This window comes from Sinohyriopsis cumingii, chromosome 17, assembly GCF_028554795.1.
Source record: "Sinohyriopsis cumingii isolate HCF-2022 chromosome 17, ASM2855479v2, whole genome shotgun sequence".
Taxonomy (NCBI): domain Eukaryota; kingdom Metazoa; phylum Mollusca; class Bivalvia; order Unionida; family Unionidae; genus Sinohyriopsis; species Sinohyriopsis cumingii.
The window spans coordinates 84,956,059-84,979,342 of record NC_142977.1 but is presented as its reverse complement, the minus strand read 5'-3'; the positions used below and the strand labels follow the sequence as shown (position 1 = coordinate 84,979,342).

Here is a 23,284-nt window from a genome sequence, read left to right as displayed (position 1 = left end):
TTTTGATCTAATTGGGGCTCTGTAAAGTGTTATCAATGTGTCTTGGTCTGCACCCCATTGTGAGCCTTTCATGTTTTTCAAAAGATTTAGGTCTTCACCACATTTCCGTATTAGTTCGGTAATGTGATTGTTCCTTGTGAGATGTTGATCGTAATACATGCCTACAAATGCTGCTACTGTTTCAGATTTGATTGGTTCGCCTTGGATATATAGGATAGGTGGTTCTATTGTGTATCGTTTATGGGGGAGGGGGGAATAAGATTCCCGTTGTTTTCCCTTTTGATAGTTTGAACCCCCATTTGTTGGCCCATTTGCCGATGTTGGTTCGGCTGTCTTGTAGTTCTGTTAATAGTTGTTGGCTGTGTGGATTGCCCGCTTTCCATAGGTCACTGTCGTCAGCAAATTGTGATAGGTCTATTTTGCTGAGGTTGATATAATGTTCTAGATCGTTTATCATGATGTTGAATAGGGTCGGACTCAGGACACTTCCTTGTAGGGTGCCGTTCTCTAGCACATATTCTTCTGAATACTGCGTTCCTACTCTAGTTCTGATGTGTCTATCTTTTAGAATTGCTTTGGTCCATTTATGCATATTGTCATTGATTCCATAATTGTTCAATTTGGCAATGAGACGACCAGTCAAAACTAAGTCGAAGGCTTTCTCAAGGTCTAAGAAAATAGCTACGACGTGTCTACCGCTTTTTCGTTTAGCATTAAAAGCTAGTTTGATACGAAACTCGAGCCTTATTAGTTGATCTAGAGTGGATCTTTGGTTGCGGAAGACACTTTGGTTTTGTGAAAGAAGATTGTTGCTTTGAAGGTGTTGTTAATCATCGTCTCCATCACCTTGCATATGGTATCTGTAAGGGAGATAGGTCTGTAAGAGGATATTTCAGTGGGATACTTTAAAGCCTTGGGGATCGGGATGACTATATCCTGTTTTCATTTGTGGGGAATTTGTCCTGTCTGCCATGATTGATTTATCAAATCTAGTACGATTTCTTCCATATTTGGTGGCATGTTCTTATATATTTCGTATCCAAGGTTATCCTCCCTCGGGAGGTGGATTTTAAATCTAATTGCTGATTTGCATTCGTCCAAGTTATATTGGTCATTTAGTAATGTATTCCTTGAATCTAAGTCAGTGAATAGGTGCGGATATTAACACTCTATTGTTTTTCTATGTGCTTGGAATTTGACTGCGTGATTATCGTTTTACTCATTCCATTGCGAAATATTGAGGGCTTTCTTTTTCTCCTTGATTTTGTCTTCGCAGTCGTCGTTCCACAATGGGATTGGTTGTTTATGAACAGCAGTATTTTTGTTTCCAGTGGTTGGTATACTTTGAGTGGCGGCTGCGTTGATCGTTTCAAGGATATTTTTTGTTATATATGTCAATGTCGTTGTCTTGTAGGCTGGCTATAGTCACTCCGGTCAGCAAAGAGTTGAATGAATACCACTTGGCTTTGTCTAGTCTCCAGTTCGAGACTTTGGATGAAGTGGTAACAGGGGTAGTACAAATTATGGTGATAATAATGGTGAAATGGTCGCTTCTCAACGTGGTATCCCTGTCTACTTTCCAGTTAGATATAAATGCTGATTTGCTAATTTGGATGTGCAAATTGTTAAATCAATTGCAGATAGTGATCCATCCTCTGGTGAAATTCTGGTTTAAGTACCATCATTGGTCTAGTCGTCGATTAGTTTTCCTCTTTTGTCTAAGTGCTTTCCTCCCATCTTTTGAAGTGAGCGTTGGAATCGCCGCGTATCATATATTCTTTTGTTGTGCTGATGAGATGGGCGTAATTGAGAGGGGAGACGGTATATGGTTTGCCAGGGTGGTAAATGTTAAAGATTTCAAATGTGATTTGCCCACTATGGATGAGTGGGTTGTTGGGGTCGTTTGTGGTTATAGGATGCTGCTGAAATGATGTGTTTGCGAGTGAGTCCTGACAAAGATTTCTAAACCATCACCTTTTTCTTCGTTATCTCTCATCGTGAAGTTACTGGCTGAGTAGCCCCGGATGTTTGGTATATTTTTAGTTTTTTTGTTGAAATGGATAAGTGTTTCTTGAATAAATATCAGATCAGGTTTAATTTTAGATTGTTGTAGTTTGATCATTTGTTTCTGGTTTATTGATATTTAATCCCCGGCTTTTCCTTTTCCAGATTACTATATTTTTCTAGTTGTATCCATTAATGTTGTTAGAATTAAATAAGGTAGTATCTTATAAGTTTAAATCAGTGTTTGGTTTGGAGGTGTTTTTCCAATAAATTAGATAGTAGCATGAATAATGGAATACAAGGGATGTGGTGAGTTTGAGAGATATTAGTGATCCATACCATGACGTCCTTTAAGTAGTGGATAATTATATCATGTTGAATTCCTCATACGATGGCGTACTTTTGTTACCTGCAGTACTTTTGTCCCTGCTACATGCATTACTTGGTAATTGTAGATTTGTGACTTCAGTTTTTACTTGGTCTCGAGCCTCCTGAACGAAGTTCGAAATATCTGATTTGGTTGGCCTTTTTATTGGTAATATTATCTAGAATCACTTGTTTTGGTTTGAATTCCACTTATTGTTTGTTTGAGAGGGCGGTTGTTGTTGTCAGCTGATTTGTCGGGTGTAAGTGGGCTTGGGTATGGATAAGGTTTGGGTTTAGTTTCGAATTTGGCTCCATTTTATTGCAGGTGTTTGTAGATTAGGTTCCTTTTCCTGCTTGGGGAGATTCGATAAGAGAGCAGATCTGGCATTTGCGTATGGCAAATGGTTTTTTTTCTTCATCAATTTTATGATATCCTCTTCTCTTTTGGTGTGGGGAAAATTCTTTGAAAATAGAGTGATGTGGTCGTTGCAGTTAGCACATTTTTGACCAGTGTATGTGAACTTGCTGCTGTTGTTTCCGTCGCAGGTGTCACATCTTTTTTTTTGTTTTTGCAGCTGCTGGCTTGATGTCGACATAATTTGCAATGGCTACAGAATCGAGATTTTGATGTTGTGTTCTATTAGCGGGTAAGAATGGCCATCAAAGTAGACTAGTAGTGGTGGGGTTGGAAATGTCCCTCGTTGCTGCCTTGGTCTGGAGTCAAATTAAAAGCCCACAAAGTGTAGCCTCTTCGTACGTAATGCCGTGATTGCTTTTGGTCAATAATTGTCCGGTAGCTTCGTACATGGACAAATACGATCTCCAGTAATTCTTCTGGTCAAACTTAGGTTCCAAGGATCTGGTACAGAAGGTTTAGCCATTGCGACTGACTTCGATCTTGGACACTTTGTAATGTTGAAACTGGAAAGGATTTTTATTGTAGGCTCCGTTGGAGGCTAAATTATTGACGATGCCAAGAATTAAACGCTTGGGTAACTCTCCTTGGAACGGATGGTCTTCGATCATGGATCGCCGTCCAGCGAGAATGGTGAAAGTTTTCATTTCCACGCGTCTTATCGGATACTTGGCGGTCGTTCTGCTCAAAGAGTGACTGATGTCGTTTCCCACTTTAGGTAATACGTCCACACGTCGAACATAGAGTCAGGCTTCTTCGATTTTGGTTTTGTAAGTGACATCAGCTGCAGCCATCAAATGGAAAGCGGCACTGCTGCGATTCAGTCTCAGGCGAACATCCACACCGTCAGCAAATACTTCTCTTGCATCCACACGTCCAAATGCAAACGAGTTATAAGTTCTAAACTACGACTTGCTTTGATTTTTTCTTTACGGCTATTATGACCGACATATTTTATATTGGCACCTACTGGCGCAGTTATGTCTTAAACTTGTTATCGCCTGCTGTGTCAGGTCTCCATACCATGTAGGCATCTAGATGAGTGTTCTTAGTCTTTTTTCCGTACGTCAACAGATTTTCCAGCTAGGGTCGGTACGGGTAAGTGTCCGTGCTGCTGTTCACGAGTTTGTTATTCAAGTACAAATCCACTTCGTTGAACAAGGAATACATGAAATAGTTATTGGAGGCTACATTATCTCCGTCGTATATATTGTCACAGTTCGATTCGGTTACATTGACTTTCAAGTACAAATGACTACTATTCAGATCAATGTAATCTTCGGACTGTCCTTTGATTTCAAAAACGCGATAGGAGCTGAATCCGTCAAAGAAGAGACAGGATGAAATTCAACCCATTGGGACTCTTGCATCGTCCTCATCGTGGGTAGCATGGCAAACAGATCAAGTTCATACTTGGAACAGGCGCAAGATTCTCGGTGCATCATTGTTGTCTCTATGATTTAATAATCGAATACGTCTAAGTCTCGGACGGTTCTTCTGTTCTTAGTCTTTCTAGAGATGTTTTCTTCGTCGGCTCTTTCTGCCTTTTCCTTGCTGTTTCGTCAGGTCGGCCCAAAATGTTTTTGCTCGTGTGAAGCAAGATAAGTTTGCCTGCTCTCAAGAAAGCTTCTTTAGGGTTTTGTTTGTTAATGATGATATTTAGGAGAAATTCTTTGCTGTGCGTCAATGCGGCATCTTTCAAGGCGTGCAATCCTCGTGTCAGTATCGGTTTCAAAACAGGAGCCACAAAACGAAAGGCTGATTTCAACATATCTCCTAAACCATGTCCTCGCTATCGAGCGACGCCTCGGCACAGTGAATAAATGACTTACGACTCGTTAGAGAACCGTTTTCGAAAATGGAGTTTCACCGTGACTTTGCCTTTGGTGAATGGAATATTTTGTCCCAGATCTCCTTTTATAGCAATGTTGACACTGACGAGTAAATAGTGAGGATGTACCAATTGGCGGTGAACACGATATGTGTTTCCACCTTCCTCGTCAGCGTTCGTGGCAGAATCCACTTTGAAAAGAATAACACGCAATAACGGTACGTGTGTGTGTCCCACCACGTTATACTCTACCACATCGGAGTACACAAAGATCAAATTCAGTCCTTGGTTCAGTTCTACCAGGTAACGAAATAACTTCGCAAAAGAATCGTTGTAGGAAATGACTGGTAGTTAGTTTTTCCTGATCATTTTCATCCTCTACTGAACGTCGCCACCCAACATAGCAAACAATTCAGGACAAAATGTAATGGACACCACTTTCTCTTTCGTAAATTTAATCAGTAGGAGACGAACCACTTTATGGTACTCTATCTTAACTTAACACATTGATTTTTCTCCAGGGCTTTACCAAACATTGCATTGAACCTGGCAGCAATCATGTCCACCAAATGTTGACCACTAAAATAATAGCCTGGGGCAATTATAAACATATAGTTGTACGTTTTTGTGTTCGGGTTATGTTTAAAATTAGTATATGCTGAATTAGCAAGTAAGTAGTCTTGCACTCGTGTGTCATGAACTTCAACATCACATAAATTTTGATTTGGAAGGACATTGAAGACTTGTGTATGGTGAATGGTTTCTACCAACGCCACTTCCCAATGGGCTTCGTGATCTAACTGGATGGTCTGAGGTACTTTGGCTGTGTAACAGCACAACGTATTGTGGGGAAACACCTCCATGGAACTGTCACTTGGTAGCGTTAAGTAAAATTGGCTGTTGTTGTTCATAAGTCCAGAGTCCTGTGGTTGTCCGAGGGGTCACTGGAAGTCAGAGGAGTATCTCCGCTCAAAATGTGGTTGTTGTTGTTGTTGTTGAATTGGTGGCTGACACTGGACGCAAGATTCACGTTGCTGCTGCTCGAAGAATATTTCAGGGAAGGATTGGGAAGAAGGTAACCGATGCAACTGGTCAATAAAATAGTCCACAATTGTTTTATCTCCTTGTTGCAAACTCAAATTGACGATGGACGCACCGATGACACAATAGACCACAAAGATTTGGCAGAAAAAGACAATTTGCATTTTAGGCACACTTTCTCCACACCACACCCATAAGGGATGCTTTTGTAGATCATGCAAAGAAGAACTGCGTGAAGGAGTGGTCGCTGTAGTGGTAGCGGTAGCTGAGGCTGTTTGTATGGGCATAGTCACTTCTTTTTATAGTCGATGACTTGCGAAATGTCGAACCAAGAATCATAATTGAGTGGGTATTCTTTCCAACGTACTTTGCCGTCTTTGACAAGTTGTTTTCCCACTTTACGGGTTTTGCGTTCGAGAATGTTTTAGATGTCGTAACGTCGTCTTCTTTGTTGGTCACGCGTTGTAACTCGAGCAAGTAAAACGTTCCTTTTAACACTTCTCCGTTCATGTCTTCCAATTTATAGACGACAGGATGACGACCATGCACTCGTCCAGTGACACGAATCAATTCGTTGGTAAAGTTGGTTAAGTAACCTTTGTCGAAACTGCGTTTCGTTTTCTCAATGCGTACCCAATATCATACTGCTTGCACTCCACTTTTCTTGGTTACAGCCACCTTCCGTAACGTACCAAACAGGCGTTCAGAAACGATCACTTCATTGTCGGAAGTCACTTCTTGGGGGGCACGTCCAATGTATCGATGGTAAGATTGGTTGTACCTCTGAACCAGGTGCAGTAAGACGTTGATGTACTTGAGAGTGTGGTGATGTGTAAAATATTTCCACATGCGTCTTTTCATCATACGTTGAAAACGTTCCACATGATGGTTTTGGTTTCGGGATTCTCGGTGGTGACAAAATGAATGTCTCGTTTCTTGAATTCCTTTTGGAAGGCTTGGTTCAGAAATCCGGTGCATTTGTCAGTTTGGCATCGAATAGTGTGACGACCGCTTTGTTTCAACACCTGTTGGAGGGCTCGCACTAACTCACTGCTCGATTTGGAAGTCAATGGCACGATCCAGGCAAATTTGGAAAAAACATCGATGACACAAAACAAATATTTGTAGCCACGATTGTATGTGGCCAAACGAGAGACATCGGCTAAATCGGCTTGCCACTGATGATCGTAGCCCTCCACTTGAGTGCGACTTCTCGAAAAGTTTCGTCGAATGGGTTTGTGTAAAGTGTAGGTGGTTTGTTCTTGTAACCATCGTTGCACTTGAGGAAAACGGAGACTTTTCAGTCGAGTTTTTGCAGCACGATACGATTTCTAAACTCCTCCGTAACCTGCAGGATGAGATGGATCGTAGCAAATGTTGGCTAACACCTTCTCCATTTTTGTTAATAAGTCACCCATACTTCGCTGATGCTACTTTGGACACGGGCAAAAGTGTGGTTTGGAAACGGATGTCCGATGGGTTACGGGAGTAGAATTTAAAGATAGTGGTGGAGGCGGTGGTAATGCAATGGTTTTGGTCTTCCTTTCCTTTTTCACTTCTGGTTTCCTTCTTTCGTTTTCACTTCTGTCGAAGGAGGAGTGGACACAATCTTTTTAACTAAAGCTTTCATTTCTTCTCGTTGGGGTGTGGGGAAACGGTTAACAAGGACACATCAATCTTACTAGGAATGGGAGCTGCTGAAGGTGTTTGAAAAATATTCTCGTACCTCTTTATTATTGTCGTTACATTTGTTATAATATTATTAAATACATGATAATAATACTGATGATAATTCTTCTTCTTCTTCTTCTTCTTCTTCTTATTATTATTATTATTATTATTATTATAATTTATATTACTATTGATGGCGAAAATAAAGATGATAACGGTTATAGCAGCTTTCAATAATATAAATAATAATAATATAAATAATAATAATGATAATAATAATAATCATAGTAGCAGTAGTGGTAGTATTAGTAGTAGTAGCATGAGTTATGGTGTTATCTCCACGCATTAGTGTCAAAGGTATTGCTATACTATGAACCAGTTTGCCGACTCCTCGGTTTGTTTGTGTTTAAACATAATCTATTTGCCATAAATGTGAACAATCGGGGTCTGGCTACACAATCTCTACACCCTTTCCCTACAATGTGATTGCAATTTACATGGATTTCAGTACAAAATCAATATGATATCAGAAAATTATATTTAAACATTTATGACATTGGGAACATAGGTATAGGGAAAAGACGGAGAGAGAGAGAGACAAATTTATAAATTAATGATCGTGGCAAAAATTTAAGAAGATGACATAAATCCGAAATGAATACAGCATGTCGTTCTATATTAAAATTGAATGTAATAAATTTAGAAATCAAATTGTGACTAAATGGCTTGGTATGTTTTGGTAATTTTGTGTACGACATTTTTGTGCACACGGATAATTGGGAGGAACATCTATCCGTACTGGTTGAACTTGTCAGAAGACTCCGTGAAGCCAGCCTCGCACAGCGACTTACTAAAGGCAGTATTGGCTATACTGACTTAGAGTGCCTGGGTCTTATGGTCTGCTCAGCCAGGCATTTAAAACCTCATCTCAAGCAACAAGTAGAAGCGGTTATGAAATCACTTCAACCAAAAAACAAATCGCAGGTTCAATCTTTTCTAGGCTTTATAGGTTACTGCATTTGTATGGGAAAATATGAATTAGTTTTTTGGATGGAATACTGCACGACCTTGGGAGTGCAGTATATCCATCCGACAAATCGTGTTCATATTTTCCCATGCAAAGACACTAACCTTTGTATTATATGCTAATTTTGTTCTTTACCTAAGGATTAATTATATGAACAAAATACAATACAAGAAACAACGTAAGTGAATGTATGCCGTATTTTAAACTAAATACACAAGAGCAGATTCATCATTGCACAACACTATTATTACTGTGCACATAACTCCGCCAAGATAAATTAGAACTTGTCATGCACTAGACATAAATTTCGAAAGAAAATAGCGGTTTTGTCTACTTAAAATTGAAATTTGGAGTCATATTGTGTTTGAATGCGCGTTGCAACAAGTTTTCCATTTTAACTGGAATGAATAGATTTTGGTATGTTTGTCGATTCTACGCAATTTCCTGAGTATAGACTGAAGCAGCGTGGGAAAAGCGTGTTTACATCTGCAAGTATGTTTGTTAACGTAATTAAATATTTGAAATCATAATGTGCGGAAAAATGTGAAGTGTTTCAAATGCAATTATCAAAAAGATGCAATTGAATTAAATGTTTATTTTATTTTGAGTGCAGTAAGGAGGATTAATTGCACTTGGAATAGAGTCGAAATTACAGTACAATTTCGAAATGTGTAATCAAACTTGAGAACTCGTGGCATGGCTCATGCAATTCGGATTTGCAAGCCTAAGAAAGTACATTTTGAGGAAATTCCGAATGTAAAATTGTAAGTATATTTTTTTGTTATTGTTATTACCAGATAAAGGAGAGTTTATGTCTTTATAACGTGCATGTTATTTGTAGCTACCAAGCAATTTTATGAAATCTGGCGTCTATCGCCAACATCAGAAACATAGTATCAAAAAGGTTAACGCGGAATGTAGCAAAGCAGCTGGTATGTGGCAGTCCACGAAACATCTGCTTTAGTTCATTCAGAAACAAATTTAATCAGCCAAACCGTAAAGCGTAGGTACAGAAGAGTACATGATTTGTTTACAAAGTAGTTCTAAATACGCTACTGGGCACACGTATCCTTCGCGTGAGTGCAATAATAAGGTGTACAATATTCTAAAATACTGAACGATTTTGACAATGTAAAATTAACGGAGAAAGAAATGAGCATATAATAATGGATGGTTTCTGCAGCAAATTTATTTCTCATTTCGCTGTCATTGCTAGCTCATTTTCAGATCCAACAAAGAAGGGGCAACCAAATAAAGTGGTATGGGGACTATCTCAGGGAAAGCATTTAATCCATTGAAGGAAAAATTGACTAGTGCACTTATTTTAAAGCTACTTGATATCATCAAAACTCTATCATAAAAACCGATGCTTTCGATACTGGATTGGGAGCAGTTTTGTTGCAGGAACAAGACATGATAAAAATACATGTAGCATATGCCAATAGGAAGTTACTGTCTAGGGAACAAAAGTAATCATTAATTGAGAAACAAATGCTTAGCTGTTGAATGGTTGATTGGTCAGTTTCACGCCTATCTTGTTGGGGGGGGGGGGATTTCGTTCTCGAAACAGACCATCAACCTTTGTTGTATTTAAGCAAAGCTAAGGTCGCTAAGGCTCGGTTGATGGTTTGGGCGCTAACACTTCCACTCTATCGTTTGCGAGTTGAGGCAGGTGTGGATTATTTTAGTAGGATGAGAGTAGAATATCCGGATTACTCTATAACCAACATTAGTAGTTATTTTCTTGTATTCATTGATAGTTAAACAAATGTATACGTTTTTCTTGGGGGGTGGGGTGTGTATTTTACCAGGGTAAGGCGAGAAATGACTTGGTTTCGCCTTAGAACGTTTGATTATTTTCGTCGTACATGCGTAGAACGTTACCTAGAGCAGAAAATTGTTTTTTTCTAGTTAAGTGACTGAGCTAGCCGATTTGAGACATTATGAACTTTGAACTGTTACTAGTTGTTATTAAGAGTTTAAGTTTGGTAGACTGTATCTATATATTTTATTTCCGTACCTGTTATTACGACGAGCGTTGTTTTCTTTAAGCTGTGTGTGCGGGTGTATAAGACTGTTGGTCTGGTTGTTTGTATGTATGTCGTTATGGGGATGGAAGCATGTGCGACAATGAAGGCCATACAAGAACGGAAGTGCTGATCTGTAAACTTGTGCGCATGGTGCATCAATGAAGGGGGTGTGTTTGACCACTGCAAGTGTGGGCTAACCCAAGAATTCAGGAGAAGTGAGGTTTGACAATGGAGATGTGAACCAGGTCAAAAATTCTCGTTTACAAGGTTTACAAGTAGTTAGATGAGCCATACGTTGTTATGAATCGTATGTGCTTTACAAATAACTATAAGAGTCATGAGTTAGTTAGATAGAGTTATATTTAATACAATTCATAATGTGTGTTTCAATTGATTATATCGTATCAATGGAGTACATGAGACGTATGTTGTGTTCAGTTGAGTACATTTGAGTTACATCTATTTGCATGAGATATACGAATAGTACCTTTATTACACAAGATTAATGAATCACATCTTGGTTTTACTGTATCGTGTCTGCAATGTTTGAATATGTGAACCACATTATTTCTTCCCCATTTCCGAATGATTGTATGAATTGTTTCTTCTTTTATGTCATAAGGTTTCATAAAGTCCAAAATTCATTCGCATATAACAAACGTTTGTGTGAAGTAATTGAATGAGTGGTATGCTTAGAGCTTGAAAGAATCTATCGCACTGTATATGTTGTAGAGAATATACATATATAGATATTAATTCATAAACTTCCATCTTTCATCACATTGTGTTTGTGTTATTTAATCCAGGAATCCATTCAGGTACAATCCTGTTACATATGTAGAATATATATTTTTCTATTATCAACTAAACATGTAGAGGAAACCTGTTTTGCCTGCTAGATGATAGAACAGTTAGTTTCACCTTTTATTGAATCTGGGAGTGAGCTATAAACATGAATTCGAGTGTAGGAATGAGTTTCTACATGTTTCGAGTCTGGCATTAATTCCATTACAATAATTTCTGTGTCTCTTTGTATGCAGTAGCTGTATAAAATACAAATGTACTTTTATTATGCGTGCTGTCGTTTATACTTACATTTTCGTTCTTTCGATTTTGTTTTAGTTGGTGCCGTATCTATGAGAACGATTTGCAAATTAAAGGGCCGGCAAAATCAAAATTGAACCTGTTGGTCTCGTTAAATGGACAGTAATAGAAACAGGGGTCGTTTACTGAAAGAGTTTGCATATATATATATATATATATATATATATATATATATATATATATATATATATATATATATATATATATATATATATATATAAGTATGTACGCATGCAATGGATGCATAAATAGATGGAAGTCTTCATGTATTTTATGTTCCGAGTCTATGGTTTTAAACTAAGCAACTAAAAAGAAAATCAACAAGTTTAGTGAAATTCGATAAAAACTTCATTTCCCCAGAATACAAATTGAAAATGTAAAAACTTGTGGTATTGTGAATGAAATCCCAAATCGTCGTTAAGTTCTATTACAAGTCAAAAACGTATTGAGTATTCCGAATGATTTCGAATCTTGAATCTACCGATGTTCAAATAACCTAGGTTTTGTTACAATACATACACGCAGTCAGACGTATGAACATGCATATATTCTTACATACATTTAGGTATTCTTTGGTTGACATGTAGCAATTTATAAAGGATGATAATGATTGTTATAACAAGTATGTGAGATGATCCTGGTGGCTTATCCTATCACTGTTTTATGCACCTATTCATATGTCTAGATAAGACTTATCTTAAATAGTTCATAAGTACTGCCAACATTTTTAGATGTCACACTCATCTCATAAATAATTGTTTCAAATATATTTATCAAATTGCTTTTGAAATATGGAACATACCATATGAACTAACATTAAAAGAAACACAGCTATACGTTTCTACCTACGTACATGTATACATATCAGTCATATTAATATACGGCAACGCATCAACGTAGTTTCAATAAATGAATGCCCTTAAAGCGCAAAATTTAAATGCTCTCTCTCTCTCTAGTAAAATACTGTTATAAGTAGTAATGTCGGGTTTTAAGACAAAAATACACTAGCTTTTTGGTAAGTCACGATGAAGCAACGTTTTTGGTAGAACCTGTGCGTTTTTGGAGAATGGGTACAAACATGTCTTTGATGTTATGGTAGCATATTTTCTGCTGGGTGACTGTCACCATCACGCGTATTAGAGACTTGAGGGATCGGTTGGATAGCATCAGTATTCGTGCAGATCTGGAAGCTTATGCAGGACGACAGCGTAGAAGAGTCATCTAGTGATGAAGATATTACCTTTGCTTGTGACGATTATCCTGAAGAATTCGAGAAATATATACCACTAATCAACACATTTTTGTGACGTTGTGTTTAGTTGCCACCAACTTCTACCTGACATTGTCCGAAAACTAAATGTTTATTTTCAGAATAATTTTGGCATCAATAACCATACAGCTCATTGTGCACCCATTTGTCTATGTTGTTGAGGATTCAGATTAAGATGTTTCATACCACATAGTGCTCTTAAATCCTAATGAACCAGATACACCTAGTAAAATGTTTCCTGAGATTGGAAACTGCCTTGGATATAAACTTGTTTCCCTCTTGAACTGATATTAATTATATTAGTTTGCTTTACAACCAGATGGAAAGTAACCAATTTCAACCACACAAATACCCATGTAAAGGTAACTTACACGATCCATTGAATTCTCGGCTTGTATCAGTTATGCCCAATCTTGGCAAAATATGAGAAAATTCTATTCATGCACTGAGTTAACTACTTGTGTGACTATACGATTTTAACAGAACAATATTGATAATTCATATGTGATATTGCATATACTTATAGAGAGCATTCACATTCTAATTAACCTTCTAAATCACATAACTGAAAATGTTTCATACTGACTTAGTTTATTCCCTAAAAACTCACAATTACATTAGTAGTTGTTTGCAGGCTCTTGGGCCTCAAATGAGTCAACATAATGAAAATACCCTACAAAGTTGTAGCCTCATACGTTAAATTAACATGTGAATGCCACTATGGGTCTAACGGGAAATCTTATGATAAAGTAGCCCATAGGTTCAACATGACACTTGGGGGTCGGGCGGTAACAGTGTTACAAGTGGCTGACATTAGTTGGGGCTATACAGTAACAATGTTAGAAGCGGCTGACCTCAGATGGCAACATGCTATTTAATATGCCGTTTCTATTAGCTACCTGTTACATAACGACTATATTCTTTTATCAGAGATGTTATATATAAAGCGTTACCTAGACCTCAAATTATGTTGGAGGTGTTCGTAAATCTACATAATTGTAATGAAAAATTTAAAAAATACGCTATATAAGTTCGTATGCATTTATAGATATTATCTTACAGATTACGCGGGTCAAGGATAAAGTTGCACTCAGTCAATTATCAGCGTGTATAAAGGTGGAGTAAGGGTAACAGTATATATGCGATGGCAAACATCTTTGCGTGATATCGATGATACCGTACTTGTACAGAAATATAAACATCTCGAATGAGGGTGTGAGATATAAACAATCCAAGTTTACAAATAATATTCGACTGACTAATAATCGTCAGTTATTATTAGTATTAGTAGTAAATATAGGAACAATAGTAGCATTGTTATGAAAAGAATTTTTCATTCACTTGTTAAGATGTGTGTTTCGGCCCCATCATTACTGGATATGAAATATTTTTACTTATACACGTTATTAGAGAGTGAGTTCACGCTCCCTTAAAAAAGGTGGTGGCACCCTTAATATTGTAAATTTGCATCATAGGGGAGAGAGGTATGGATTCGCTGTAAGAACATTTTAAAACATTAAAATTCCGTCTTTCCTAGACAAACTCTTACAAATACAGAGCATCGCTTACCTGCAAGAAAAACGAGCCGTGAGTTCTATCGAGCCAAATAAATTCGTGAATGGCCTCGAGTATCTTAAACTCAGTGAAAGGCAGACAAAAGCAAGAACACGAGACAATGTTAAGGACATCAGGGATATTAGTCCTAAGATGTATGAAAACAAAAACAACAAAAAGAGAGATCCACTTGCTATATGCAAACAGTATGCTGAGCTAAGACCAGCAGAGTTTTGTCAACGGGAAGATCCTTTATATATTGCGCCCAACACTATCCCAATCTCAGCGACAAACCCAAAATGGTTTAGGAAACAAGTCGTTGGAATTTACAAACTTGGATGCATCCTAAAAAAATGAAAGAAATGGCAAATATTACACAAAGAAAGAAATTAACAAAGACTAGTAGCCAAAAATACCTAATTCAGAAGTTAAGAGACAAAAACATTCCCCCAACTGATATCATGCAAGTTTCAGGACACAAACATGTAGAGTCTATAATAAACAGCTACTCAAACATTAGTGAAAAGCAACAACAGACGTACTCCAATTACCTGAGCAACAGTTGCCACCCAATTAATGATGCTGTCAACCCCCACCCAACCTCAACAAAGAAATATCCAACTGCAGAAGGAACAGACTGTAGTATATCATGTTCCCAAAGGTGTAATATTCAACAGAATCAGATTATCAGCAACCCATTCTACGGATCAAACATCGTCGTACAAAATATGTTTGTTATAAACATCCCGCAAAAAGTGAACGAGATCCCTAATTGGGTCAACGTCTTTCAACAGGCGAATTCTCAAACAGGGCCGACAAAGCGAGAACGTAAAATTATTGAAAGTGTCACTGAAAGTCAGTAGGAATAACAAAATGTGGGGACAAAAATATAAATAAAACGTGGTTAAGGTTAAATTGTTTAAATACCTATTTTTCCTAAATTATTTTGATGTTTCTGGCGCGAATCATACTGTTGCTATGTATACATATGGGCTTTCAGTTACTGTTCATAACAACAAACGCTGTATATTCCATGTGTGCATGCATATGATTAAAAAAAGTATTTTGAATGTTAACTATCAACCTTGTGTCTTCATTTCATTTAATATTGCTAAAGGAAACATATAGGACTTAACATGAATAAAATGTAGAGGAAATTATGAATCACTACAGAACTTCTTGTTTGAGCGTATACATGCGAAGGGATGTGACGAGTTCACTACCCTAAAGTGCACTGTTTATGGTCGTCAATTTTATCACCTTTATAAAATGAAACTTGTGTGTGGTATAAATTAAATATATGTATAGTATGTACTCTGTATCAGTAATATAACACTCGTTGTATAAATCTTTCATTAAAAGGAAACTCGGGCAAGCTATGTTTCCTTTTAATGAAAAATGTATACATCTCGTGGTATATCAGATACAGCGTACATACTATACATATTATATATATATAATGTATATATAATTATCAACATTGTGTATAGTTTATATTCTTTATTTTGTAATTGAAGGTTTATTTTGAAAATGTATTTGAATTTGTTCAATAATATGTCCTTACTGAAGGTTTTGGAGTATACTAAAAAGTTGTTCGACAGAATGTATGGGTCGTACGCCTACATGTACTTTGAATAAATGCTTACTTACATCTTTACCTACTTGAAGGTGTTTTTAACAATCTTTCATGCATCATTACTGGTATGTCGTTTTGGAGTTCGATGAAATAATGTAGTAATTTACCATTTTTGCAGTGGACTCTACCCTGTAAGAAGTAAATCAAAATAGCACATATCTAAAAATATTATTCATAGTTTTAATAGTGTTAAAGCAGTTTAAATATTTTGAATTAGGCGTCAGGTCAATGCACTTGAGGCTGTCAAGAAACTAATCTTTTTCGGTTATGATTTTATGTTGTTCCAAAGTACCTTGGATAATCAAATTTACTTTCAAACGTAATGTATGCAACACAATTGCACGTTCTTCATTATTGGTGAGAATGTGTGGGCTGTTTATCAACCATTGATCAAGTATACACCAATCTCTTTGTTGAGAAAGTCCTTCCAATATTTGATAGCACTGTCTGTACACATCAAGACTGGCATGAACATGACATTTACTGATAACCTTTCAGAATATTTTTCTATAAAAACAGGGTGATATTATGCATAGTCATAGCCTGTACCACAACAGTTTAGCGCTGACCATTGAGCAGCAAAGATGAAACTAACAGTGATGGTAGTTCTGGTTCTGATGCTTTCCGTAATGGGTATGTTTGTGAATTTGTCTTGTAAGATTTTAGTTTAATATTCAGTCTGTAAAATACCTGGAAGATAGGTTTCAGAATGATATAACATTGACGTTAGTTTTGGTTAAAATTTGATAACACCCATATGAACCAATAAATTTACTTTAAAATCCCAAACTGTCTATTGTCCATATCGTCTTTAAATTATTATTATTATTATTATTATTAATATTATTATTATCGTGTCTGCTTTTGGTGATGTAACGAATGTGGCATGTCTATTCTATCATGTTCTGATTGAGCAAATATCTTTTTTTGCAGTCGTTTTGCCAGATGTTATCATCTAATATTTTCTCATTGCACGTTATATGCGCATGACACTTGATGCTACGAGTCAAGAAAGTGTTCGAACGTTCTCAAGCGAAAACCTGTATATAAACACCACCTGCTTATAGAGATTTCTGGTAGAAGAATTCCTTTAGAACAGATCGATGTAGTTTTATCCGTATATAAGGCCCACCCATAGGAAAAAAACCGTCCAGAAAGTACGTTGTGTGATGTACATAACCATATATTTGACTGCATTGGTTCCTGTGATATTAGACACATAAAAGGGTTTTTAAATTCTGCATTAATCAATCACTTGTTCATAAACATGTATTGGGAAAGGGAATAATATGTATAATAATATGTTGCTGAAGTTTTCCCAGCTCTTAAATTACCCCATATACAGCCCTATTGGAAGCGTTGAACGAGCATGGACTGTCATCAAATGTACTCTCAGCTGCTACATTCCTTCCTTATCTTGACATGTTTATCAAACATGTACCCAGATGCACTGTTTCGCGTGGTCGAAACGCATTACTTGTCAATGTATTATCGTTTTTTAAAACCTCAGAAAATCTGCTGAAGGAGAAACAGTTAAAGCATACCAGCATGAATTGTGGACACAAGGTGTTCTCGCAATACATTTAAATGAATCCAAATTCCTTGCTCCTGAATATTTAAAACTAAATCTAAATTGTTCAGTATTTAGTTTTTCAAAGTTCATGTGAGGTCGATCATAAAGCATTTGGCCCATGAATTTCATCAGTTAGTTCTCTAATGTACTTAGTTACATTGAAATGTAAACATGCGTAATTAATTAAAGCTTTGAAAATGAGTTTAGTCCATTCCTAATTTTGAACTTAGATTATGGAACAAAAATCTTCCATAGGTTTAAAATTAATTGGCGTTTTAAGTGCCCCTTGTCCGTTTCACACGTCGCATAATCTTTGCATTTAGTGACAGCTGTTTGGCATGACAAATCCTTGGTTTTCGTGAAAGAATGGGACTATTTTAAACTAATCGCACACTTGGTTTGTGATGTGTTTTCAATACTATTAAATAACGCAGAATGAATAGGAATTTATTTATATTTTATAGCTTTTACTGCAATGCATTTGTATGCATTGTGGTTACTGTTGCTTGTTTCAATTTGTCTTGAAAAACACCAGATTGGATACATTATCAGGTCTGTGTCATAACAGTACAGTATACATATTTACTTATGTTAACAATATAACATAAAAAAGGATAAGTTGGAAGTTTTGTATTTACATAACTGATGAATGTATTCTAGTCACAGATCCCTTTGTTCTCCTAGATATACCTTATTCTACTTATTTGTTAAGATCATGAAGTAATAATCGATGATATCTGCTATTCGACGTTTGCGTGAAATTCTGCCTGTGTTAATTGCCTAATGCGTGGACATACGTTTGTACACTACATCAAATGCAGTATTTACATCTGAAATATTTAGAATCTCTTGATAAGGGTTCACACGCATTTTACTGACGGAATAGTTTCATAATAATGGTACAAATCTGTTTCATTGAGATGGTTAATATTTTGGTAATACAACATGATGGCGATAAGGTACTACTAACACAGGTACAGGCATATATTTTAAATGCTTAGTTGATTGTCGTTGGTAAGTATTCTTGCGGTGTTCATATCCTGATTAAAATGAACAGATTGCAAACAATCGAGCCACTTCTGATGCGTTTGTTAGAGATCTACCATACAATCACCACTTATTAGTTTTTCATAATCATGAACATCATTTTGTATTTAATTTTCAAAGCCTACAATGAATTTGATTGATCTGCTCGCATTGAATGTCATCTCTTCCTTGAGTACCCACAGTTTGCAGCAGAGTTAAATTATGCTAATTTATGAACGTTCCTGATAGTAATTTATTATAAATTAGAGTATTTGTTTTAATTAATAAAAACTTTGTTGAAGGAGTGCTGTTGAATGGTGTTTCAGATACATGTATTATATTGTGTGCTTGAATCTTTACCTAGAGGCAAATTGAAAGAACCACAATGTCTTTCATATTTCTTATATGGTGTTCGTCTTTGAAACTTTTCCTCAATTTTGAGATTAAAATTTATTTCGAAAAAGATCGAAAGTGCTCTGCTCTGCTGATAAAAATAAATCTTGCGGCAAAATAACGTCTTTTTGTTTATATTTTGGCATTTATATGAACTCATTATGATATTTCATATCAGCGTATTCCTCCTCTTATAAGCGATATTCTCATCGTGCTTGAACATACAATGTTTCCTAACCCTATAATACACACTTTTTTCACAGCACAACGAATTCCTGTTTTCGCCAAAGATAAATTGCCATATTATTTAGAAGCAACGTTCTCATGATCCCAATGTCGTCATGTAGTATGTCGGATTATGTCTTCGGTCTCCTTTTCCTATTGATCCACGTAATAAGTATCAACGAATATATGAATTACATTATGCACTCAATACGAAATTTATATGGCTAAAATTGATTAAAAATAACCTTTCTTCTTAGACATTCAATTGGCTGAGGCAGGCCATGGTTGCCCTACTGCTGAAGGAGAATGTAACTATTATTGTGTACATACTCTTGGTGGAGGTCGTACATCAGGCAAATGCGAGGGTTTTCTGTATTTCACCTGTGTTTGCTATTATGCAGGGAAATAATTACACAGCTACTCGAAGACACAGGTTAGTGACCTATTTGTTACAGAAACAGTCTGAGTTCCTATGTTGAAATTCAACAATGTCAATTTCTTGGGGAACGTATGTATTTTCATTTCATTTCTTTACATTAAAATAACTTAAGTTGAATGAAACAAAACTTGATTTAATTTTATTATCTACAAATGAATGAACTTAGTAACATTTCACATATAATGGATAGACTGATCGATACTTTATGATGCCCAGTCGTTTGAAATATAATGCTAGCATTTGATCTATATAAGTTGAAATTAATAGTTGTTCTTTTTGTTCCTTGCATGCATCCGCATTGTTTGGTGAACTGTTCAACATTAAAGAGTCGAAAATATCAGTCCTAATGTTGTGTACGTTCAGGTACTGAAATTGTATTTTGTTTCTCTTCTATTTCAGTTTGGATGGCAAACAAGTTGCAGAAATGTTTTTGTATAAAGCATTGCCAATAAAGCTCTAAGCACTTTAATGTATCCTGCTTAAATCCTCCCGTAATTTCAATGCCTATTAATTTGATTTGTCTTAGTAAACGTTATTCTTACATGAATATAAAAATTATATAACCCTATTCTCCCCAGAAAGTATTAAAAACCGTTTAGAAATATTTAAATTAAATATTGTTAAAAAATTTACAATAATTGATAATGTTCATGAGGGTACTTCAGAAGTATTGAAAGGTCATCGAATAGTTATGTTTGGTGTTTAGCACCATTTGCTCGATAAATGCTGAATATACTTTGTTTTATTGTGTTTGTACTCAAGTATGTTAGCTCACCTGCGGTGTGAGTATTTATTATATACTTCACAGAATGATATTTATCCCCATTGATCGTCCATGTTCTCTTAGCACATTAATGTAGATTTGATCTCCACATATTGATCTATTTATCTACCTCAATATATCAAACTCAATCTCCGTATAAACATTGTTTGAGCTGCAGGCATTGATCTTTTTGACCCAATTCTGTTTGAACTGCTTGGCGTTCTCGTGACATATCTTCAAATGGCTGTACTCATGATGCACCGCATTTACAGTTGCGTGCAAAACACATGGGTCAAAATATAGAAAGAGTGCACAAAATCAAAGTTTTCTCAACTTTTAATAAGCTGAGCCTTAACATATAATCAATAAGAAGACACCAAGCCTGGATTAATATTTATGGTTTTCTTATTGCATGAATCTAAGCCTTAAGCAGCGGATGCAAGAATTTTTATGTCACGTCAGGAAATTTAACATCTTTATCGTTGCTATAAAATATTAGCGGATATACATATTGCATACAACTTAATACTAAAACAAGCACAATCTATGCATAGAGCAGTGAGTGGAACTCTAGTCGGATAATTACTCCTCTGACAACTAATAACTAAAGGCGATAATGAAACCATCATAGCACAAACTAAACCAATTTCTTTTCTTTAATCATAGTGTTCTTGACACATAATCACAACAGACATCTGATATGAGTGAACATCCATTCATAAATGACACATATTTAGAATGAAAACAAATGATTTCAGCGGGCATTATCAAATATACATTGAAAGGCTAGTTATCTTGTTACTAAACTGATAACAGACAGTAACTCAAACTTTGTAAGAAAACGTTCAATACCTAAACATATCATTATTCGACAAGTACACAATTTCAGATGGACTGAACTATCAGACATATCAAGAACCCACCAAGGAAGAGAGAACATTTAGTACAGTACATTTTACCACAAAAGAAAACCTATTAATAAAATGAGCAGAGATCCAATAGATAATGTCATGGGACGTTTAGTTTACATTATACACACAACAAGTGGACGGAATATATACACACCACTTTTATTATATCGATCCAGTTTAATAACTGCATCCTAAAATACTCTCAAACAACCAAAATACAATTTTGATGGATACTGTCACGGATGTACTACGTGCCCTGCGCAAATTAAAATGACTAATATTGTATAGCTATTTCTATGTTTCTGTAAATATTCACTTGGAATGGACAGTGCAATTGATAGAAACTACATTAATCTGGTGCGTAGAACTGTTGTCTAAAGGGTTATACATGTTGGCATACTTGATTTAAGCTTTGTTCTACTTTAGGTCTACCTCAGATACGTTGACAGGACGTACCATTACGTTGTGTAAAGATACATATCCAATGTCCGGCTATAGCAATTAAACACATAATATGAAATAAATATATCCGTTAGCAATTGTTGAATTGTCGTTATTGGTCAGATGTTTTTTCGGAACACAAAATACAATGTTTATGTGTAATCAGGTCGATTGTTGGAATGCCTAAAATAGACCATTTGTAAATTTTAAAATTAGCAGTGTCAATTAAAAGTTCCTTTTAGTGTTTATTGTCATTTTTAATGTATTATTGTAGTGCATGCAAGGTTTCGGTGTCAGCACATTACTGTACTACAGTTAGGCCGCTGACAAATATATTCTGCTCTCTTTGAAACAAATAACCACTTAGGAAATTGGTTGGAAATGCAACATATCCATATGGAACAACATCAAATCTTGACAATTCAAAGATTTAAACTCATTCCATCAGGCTCATATAATTTCGTCAATGGAATGTAAGATTTTGGTGTAAGTAAGCATGCACTTCTTCTGAGATAGTATTTGTATGACGACGAGTACTTCGATTGTTTCGATATATTCAATGACACATCAAATATATGCAATACTTAACGATTCAAGCAAAGATGATCATCATTACCAGTATGTACATGATGTAATGTCGTACTTCAAACAGAACACACACATTGACCTTCACCACCAATACGTGATGAAATATATTTGATGATATGTAATATATTCAATGAATTTTGAAATATATGTACTTACAACTATACGTTATTAATGCATACCAGGAATAGCTCATGATGAAAGTTGAAAGATAGCCGATGCTCAGTTAAAACCTTTGTCAGAGTATAAACATGCCTTTATTTGTTGAAGGTGGAATTCTTAGTGTGATTATTTGGTGCCATATCGATGCCACATACATAATAAGGAGTACTAACTGGACATAGATAGATGGCACGATAAGAAATAGTGGTGGATTTTTAAAAAATTATTTGGTTTTGCATGATATTGTCGGACTTAGCACATATTAATATATACATAGCGGCCAGAATTATTATTTTGGTTGAGGATCAATCGGAGAAGAAAACCTGACCCACGGATGCTAATTGCAAGCTTGTTAACATATCCACATGTGTCAAGCCGAGAGTAAAACCTATTCAAGTAATACAATTAAACAATGATTTACATTGCAAGGTCATGTGTCAATCCATGCCTGTTGATTATTTTATTTATCCGGATGACAAAACACTTAGATGGATCGAAGAAGAGATGCTTCACGCACACTTGACAATAGTAAGTCTCTAGTATACCTTTATTATCATTTTAAGGACATCCAGTTACTCCAGATAAACAAACTCCATTATTTCCTTTGCAAAGGAAACTACAAAATGATTTTAAGTTTATAAACAAGAATGTAATAAAGCTATCACATATAATCAATAACAAAGAGAAACTGTTGATTCATTGCATAAACCTGAAACTTTACATGTAATTAGGATTAAAAACGGTATAGAGAGTGGTATTGTTCCTACATACAGATCAGTGCAAGTTTGAACCAAAAGCAATAAATGTATTCAAAAAG

General features: G+C 35.9%; 1 long non-coding RNA gene across 1 annotated transcript; it reads left to right on the top strand.

Annotated features, from left to right (window-relative positions):
- The first annotated feature begins 16,453 nt into the window (after window positions 1-16,453).
- Window positions 16,454-20,074, top strand: LOC149779351 (uncharacterized). Its single transcript, XR_016415399.1, has 3 exons — window positions 16,454-16,582; window positions 19,424-19,599; window positions 20,005-20,074. It is a non-coding gene; the product is annotated as an uncharacterized LOC149779351 (long non-coding RNA).
- Window positions 20,075-23,284: the final 3,210 nt, after the last annotated feature.